The following is a 7,525-nucleotide window of genomic DNA, read 5'->3' as shown; positions in this document are numbered from 1 at the left end:
CTCTCTGATTTGTCTAATCTGGATATTCCTCCCCCCAGTGAATATGATTTGCTCTTAATCCATCTTGCTAAGTTGTTTTAACTCTTTTCCTTATTCTCTAGAATATGTTTAAACTTAAAAAACCCTCAAAATCATCAATTGATTATTTAATTGGATCGGATAATTATTTTTTGGATTTTATTCCGGATACCCTTTAACCGAGTACAGATACCCCAAAACGAATATGAATGCGAATTCGAATTCGGATTTCAACTATCCATTTACATCCTTATTTCCAAGTTTCAAACCTATGACGAACATGTTGCAAATAGTGCGACTTAACTGTTGCACCACAGGCTTGCCCACATGAGGCTAGTAGAAGTAATTCTTAAATGTTACTTCAGATGTAACTTATGCTAATTGTAAGGCTTCTTTTTGGAATCTTCCCCTACTTTTTCCATCAGTCATCCCCTCTTCATAATCTATTTCTTTCTGCAATTGAATCAGGAAACTGGAGCTGAAGTACATGTCCATGTTACTAAAGTGGGAGTTGTGTAGCATACATGCAAATATAGCACGAGGAATGGAAGCAAGTGCCCATAAGATCTTATGAAATAGCAGTCTTTCAAAACTTCTGAGTCACTTTCTAAGTACGACTTTTGGATGATTGTTCTGTTACATAGAATGTGCTGTTTATGTTGTGAACATACTTGGATACATAATTGCAAGAAAAATGATACAGTAAGGTCAGGTATCAAGCAAAGCCAAACATGGAACTGTATAGACACATCATCCATCGTCCGAGATGTATACAATTGGGTTAATTTAATCACTTCACTGTAACTGTAAGAAAGAAAGTTTGTAGTGTTGTACATGAAACAGGAAACAAGATTGGTGGTTGTAGGAGACTGGGACACCAGCTGTTTAATCATCTCATCCAATGTTGTAAGGGGCCCTTTTTCATTCTTTAGCGATCATTCCAAATATGAAATAAATAATAGTCATACGGTCTCAGGTTCGATTCTTGGGTTGTCCAAATAATTAGGACGAATTAGGAATTATGTGGATAAACACATAGTGCTTTAGTCTCCTGGAGGATTAGTTGAGGTACGCGTAAGCTAGCCCGGACACCTTAGTTAACTAAAAAAAAAAAAAATGGAATAATAAATAAAGAAACTAAACAAGAAAAGAAAATGAGGCAAATTTAGAGATTTTTTTAGAAATGAATGTGATCTTCTTATTTACTTATGTGGTAATTTTATTTCTTAAAATTATAGTTTTTTTTAATAAAGAAAAAAAGGGTGCTCCATGATAGTGATCATAGCCCATAGGACAAGCCCCCCGTATGGTAAACAATGCTTCCACAGGACCAATGGGCAATAATGTGTATGCCAAGACTCGAACCCACAACCAACCGACCTGAGCGATGATGGGTTGAGGGTATAGTCAATATGGATTAAGAAATCGATTTGGATTCACATACTAGAGCTTCAATTGGCCACGCAAGTTGGTCATACCATGTCTCTGAAAGACCCCTTTTTGCCCTTGAGATCATGTGTGTTTTATAAGTCTCAACAATAATCGATGATTGAAGTCTTCAATAAAAGTTTACATGGAAACTAATAAATTGGAAGTGTGTTCCTTTGCATGGATTAAAAAATTTGAATACCTGATAAATGGCTATCAATCCAACCATTAGCAAAATAAAATTAAAGAAGGAAGTGTTGTAATTAACATATCTTGTGTTGTCTTGAATGGATCACAAAAGGCCTATGTGTTCGTGGGTCTCATGTTGGTGCATCATGCATGGTTCTTACTGGGGGTGGACATGGGCCAAGTTGAGTCAGGTTTCTTAAAACCCTAGCCTAGTCCAACCCTCAACCCTACTCCTCAAAACTCAACCTAGGCCCAACCTAACCCTGCAAGGCTCATGTCTAGGCCCAACCCTATTGGGTTCATGCCAACTTAACCTATCCCTAATTGTCCCTGACAAGGTTGTGTTAATCCTAATTGGTCCTGATTTTTCCCAAGGTCTGGTTAAACATGATTGTCTCTATTTTTGCCATTTGTGTCCTATGTATTAAAAAATAAAATAAAATAAAATAAAAAATCAATATGGCGGTGAGAGAGGAAGAGAAAATTACAGAAAAAACCCTTACCTCACTTAGTTGGTACATAATATAGTGTGGGTCTTATGGACAAATAAGTTTAGTTACAACAGATTAACCCTCTTATCTAAAAATCAGGGTTATAATCCATTTCGGGCTGGGCCTAGGCCTCAACCCAAGCGCAGCCCAACCCAAACCTAGGATTAGTGTTTTTCGACCCTAACCCGCCTTCAAGGTTAAAACTTAAAAATCTTAACCCAAGCCATGTTGGGGCTCAGGATGAGCCAAGGTGTGTTGGGGCGGTCAATTGGCCCCTAATTCTTACAATTATATAAAGATAATAGTTTTCTGTCCTCCCCTTATTTTTTGTTATGAGAGAAGAGGCTAAAGTTCATTTTTGCACCTAGAGGGGACAGCTAATGAATTGTCTCAAATGAGACATTTATTGAGGATATTAGATGTGGAATCCATATATGGAATATGAAAGGACATGCACAAGAATCACACATGGCATGGTGCGCTTCTTTTTTCCACTTATATTTGGGGTTGTCCTATTTTTATTTTGGTGGAGGTAGATCATATTGATTTGGGAATCTCTCTCTCCAAATTTTATTTTTAGTAAGTCTCTCTCCAAATTACAAATACATACGAGTGTTTACAGTTTCTAACCCCGAAAAAAAAATATGTGTACAGTAAAATAATGATGATAATAAAAGTAGAGGAAGGATTGGTTCAATTCCTCCAAATCATTCTAAAATTCTCTTTACTAGTGCACCACGCGGGCCCACCACCTTCCTTTCCACAATGGGAAAGGGATAGTGAAATGAGATATCAGCTGGAAATGATTCGGCGTTTGAAGCTTTCAAATGAAACATGCCCAATCATCCCACCCTCCGAAGTCAACCCATTGTCCAAATTAAGAGTCACTCTTCTTTTCAAATTTTGTGGTTTTGAGTAGAAACTCAAGCATAAGCTACTATAGACCCAATTTATATATAAAAGCATCAATCCTACTAAATAACTATTTTTATGGATTTTATCCAAAAATTATATATATATATATATAGAGAGAGAGAGAGAGGGGGGGGATGGACATGTAACCTGCTTTAGGTAAAATAAGAGACTAGTAGACATAATGAATCAGGGGACAACAATGGGTGGAAGGTCTTTACATTAGAAGGGAGAGAGACACACATGGTTGAGCAGCCTTGCATCATGCCTGACCTATTCCTTAATATATATGTGTATAGTAATCTGGAAGAAGTGTTAGACATTCCACATGGCAGTCCATCCAAAATAACTGCAATTGGTGAGGGGGAGTATTGAGAATATTCCGATATTTAAAAACTATAGTTATTTTTTTTTTCTATGGAAAAAACTCTATTAATTTGGATGTCTTTTATACGGGAAAAAACTCTGTAAGCTTAAGGCGTACATTGTGTCTTCTCACATGTATTATTTTATTATTTTTTTGAAAAGATAGAGAGAAAAATAATGATTTAAAAAAAATAAGTTGGGAAGGTGTAGAGTACCAAATAATTTATAACCTTAATTTTTTTTTTACATAGAGATTCTTATTAACACCTTTTAAAGTATCAAAAAATTTTGTAATTTTACTTTTTTTCTTCTTCCAATGATAGTAAATACTATCAAATCACATATCTTTTTGAAAAATGTGTCAAATAATGATAATTTTTTATGAGGCATAATGATAAATCACTTTCAAGTTATTTTTTATAATCCTTTTATATTGATTATTTAAAAAAAAAAATCTTTTAAGAATAAGATAAGGGACAATTGAAAAAAGATGTCAAGCTCTAATTACACCGACAGATGTGTCATATACAGAATATCCTTTTTTAAAATTTTTTGCTAACAAGGAATCCCTGAACCTGCCTAGTTTTACGATTCAAATCCAAGGGTAATCCTCACTTACACGTAGCCACACTTAACCTGTGCAATAGGTTAGTCGCTAGAAGAATCAAGCTGAAGACCTCTGTTAACACAGTGTCTTTGGACCAACGGACCTACACACGGGGTGTTCACATTACCATATATAAAGTTAGGCATTGCCACTAACTTTTAGCTTGGATACTATACGCTTCTTGCTTTTGGAACATCTCATACTAATTGAACCATAGCATATTTGACAATTTAAGAGTACCAATTGTTGACCAAGGCATTTCATTCTCTTCTCCCCATTCATGTTCTCGGTTTTTTTTTTTTTTTTTTTTTTTTGACAACAGAAAAAGGGTGCTCCATGGTAATGATCATAGTCCCTAGGACAAGCTCCCGTATGACAAGCAGTGTTTCCACAGGACCAATGGACGATAGTGGGCATGTCAAGACTCAAACCCACAACCAGTCGACTCGAGCGATGATGAGTTGAGGGCATTTTCACCACTAGGCTACCAACCCCATTGATAGTCATGTTCTCGGTTGTGAGGCCATCTATACTAATGCTCAACTCATCAATTTATGCAATCGTGGTTTTGAAAGAACATTAAAATCTAGTGGCAGATCTTAGTGGGTGGATCATGGTGCAACAGTAAAGTTGCTCCATGATGATCAAGTGATCAAAAGTTTGAACTAGGAAATAATCTCTCCTCGAAGTGGGGGTAAAGCTGGGTACATTATGACCCCTCCCTCACTCCACAATGACGGCAGCCTCATGCACTGGATACACCCTTTTATTAAAAATCGATGGCATATCTTGTCCTTCTTCCTCTTAGATCGAAGACCAGTTAACCAAGCATTCTGAGTTCTATACTTGTTTTCTAAAAGAAAGCAATTCATTTTGGTTGGTTGTAAGTGCTATTTTGAAACTTAATTTTGGTTGGTTGCAAGTGTAGTCAAAAGAATGCAATTTTTGTGGGTTGAACTTTTGCCAGTTGTGAATTCTTGTCGGAACTTATCAATACTACCCCACAATATTTGAGAGAAAGCCATGGCTATCAACTAGTATCTACACTAATTTGAGAAAAGATGATCAAAGTGGAAGTGGAAGGTATCAACCTTTTTCATCTGCAAAGCATAATACTCTAAAGAGGAATCCAATTGACCATGGACCACATTCAATTCAAGTCCACTTTGCGAAAAGGAAAAAAAAAATAAGAGAAGGTTTCTTAAAAGAAAGTGTGGCTCCTACATTAATGTGGAACCAATGAAAACACACTTGGGAGCATCAGTAGAAGTGAAATTTCTATTTTTATTAGGGTGGAACAGTCATTTTGTCCCTCTATATGTTGGTGTTGTGGCCACAATGTCCCTTCTAGGCTTCTTTCTTCTGAAAAAAAAAAAAAATCAATTCAATTCCAATCCTTACAAAAAACCGAACGAATCTCTCAATCTAAAGACCTATCCATGCTAAAGTAAAACGAATCTCTCAATCTAAGAATCTATCCACGCTAAAGTAAGAGAATCAATCAAATTCAGGAATGAGAAAAAAACAAGAGAAAGAACAGCCATAAAAAAATACCTATTTTTGGTATGATATTCAATCTTTTTTTTTCACCAAAATTAATGATATAATTTTAATTAAAAAATAAAATAAAATAAACGGTAAAAACTTAACGCGCCAGGTAGGGGTCGAACCTACGACTTTCTGCTTAGGAAACAGACGCTCTATCCACTGAGCTACAGGCGCATCTTATGTTTTGGATATGATATTTTATTTTTATACTATAAAATACCAAAGAGTCTCCTTCCATGTTTACCAACCTAGATTAGCCGATTTCACCATAATCAAGTACCTCTTCTTTAATTCTAATATCTTAACACCACCCAGAAACAAGAGGAATCCCTTGATGGTTGTTGGGCTTTTAAGTGCATGAGAAAGGATATTTTGAAGAACATACTAAACCTCATAGGACGTTTGTGAACCTTAAGATGACATGGTAGATCTTTTTGTGGTGGAAAAAAACTTTCTCCATAAAACGTACCCCAATCTCTATCTTTGTTTTGAAGAAAGAGAATCTCCAAGATTCCAAACCAAACTCATTCTTATTTTTCGATTGACCTTGTGGGAGAATATTTTTATCATTAAATTATCAAGATGCCCATCTCATAAAGTATAGAGGATCATTCATAGCCAAGACATTTCATGCTTTTATCGTAAACTCTACAAGGGATAGACGAGGGGGCCCATTGGGTCACATTTATTGCATTAGTACAATTATTATTACTGCTTTTCCAATGTGAGGGGTAAGAGCGTTAGATCAACAACTTGTCTTAGACTTACGCTAGAGCTCAACTGCCAAATTGTCTGCCACTAAGCTAAAAAGCTCATCACCAAATGCCATGTTAATTGTTTAGCCAATAAGATTTCTTGCTCAGGTGATTGAATAATATATAATACTAAATCATAGCCTTTTTTCTTTTTTAATGGAAGGAAAAAAAACGGTACTATTAGAAAGCAATTAGTAATGAAATAACAATCATCTTATTCCACTACACACCAAAAAAGCGTGGCCGCTCCTATATTTGGCTACCTTTCTCAAATTCAGAAACTATCAAAAGGTCTATAACATTCCACCACAAAGAAGTAACAAGTTACACAGCTATGTACTACATACTATATATAGTATTATATCAATGTATACTGGTAGGAAAAACTGTGTTGAGTACAAGTAATGTAACAAACTATGCTTTCTAATAGAAAATCATAACTATTTGAGTAAGTAAACTGTGAGAATAACTCATGAAAATATTTTTAATTAAACCAACTGTAGAAAATTTATTACTTTCTATGGTTATTAAATTAGGGAGAATGGGAATGGAAGAGAAGTTAGAACAGAGAGAAGGGCAGCATGGGGTGTTGTTTAGTAAGTCCAATTAATAAAAAGGATTTTGCATTGGTTTGAAAGAAAAAAAAAATGCAAATAGAAAAAACCCTAGCTCAACTAAGTATTGGCATTCATAATCCTTGTAATTTTGAATTGAATACAAAACCAAAAAAAATAAAAAATAATAGATAGCATCATAGAGGTGTAAGGATTGTTGGAAACACCATCTTGTTTTAATATATAGAATGGAAAAACAAATGGAAAGATTGAAATTGAATCTCAAATAGCAATAGCAAGCAGGAGGAAGTCCTGCTATTTGATTTTTACTTTTGTTCTCCCAAAAGTTATGTGGAATAAAGCATATTGCATTTGAAATTGAATCTCAAATAGCCATCTCTTTGGAATTGGACTAGAGAATTGGTGCCTTCTTTCCTTCATTTTTGTAGTTGGAGTAAGTGATGCTGGGACATCATTTTCACTCTCCACAATGAGGATTGGATTCTTTTCAGCACCCATCACTGGTGCTACCGGCCGTGATGGCGGTGGTGGTGGTGGTGGTTCTCGAGTAAACACCTTGTATCAGCAATCTTTGTTTGCAATAAACTATATTCTTTTTTTCTCTAATATTTCTTCCTCATCTTTCTAGGGATTGAA

The 7,525-nt window shown here is 35.4% G+C and overlaps 1 non-coding gene across 1 annotated transcript; it reads right to left on the bottom strand.

The window, feature by feature from the left end:
• Positions 1–5,660: 5,660 nt before the first annotated feature.
• On the bottom strand, positions 5,661–5,733 carry TRNAR-CCU. Its single transcript has one exon. It is a non-coding gene; the product is annotated as a tRNA-Arg (tRNA).
• Between the last annotated feature and the right edge of the window lie 1,792 nt (positions 5,734–7,525).

Source organism: Macadamia integrifolia, unplaced genomic scaffold (assembly GCF_013358625.1).
Source record: "Macadamia integrifolia cultivar HAES 741 unplaced genomic scaffold, SCU_Mint_v3 scaffold_198A, whole genome shotgun sequence".
In the NCBI taxonomy this organism is placed as follows: Eukaryota; Viridiplantae; Streptophyta; class Magnoliopsida; order Proteales; family Proteaceae; genus Macadamia; species Macadamia integrifolia.
Note: the sequence above shows the minus strand (reverse complement) of the source record. Positions and strands in the feature narration are given on the sequence as shown.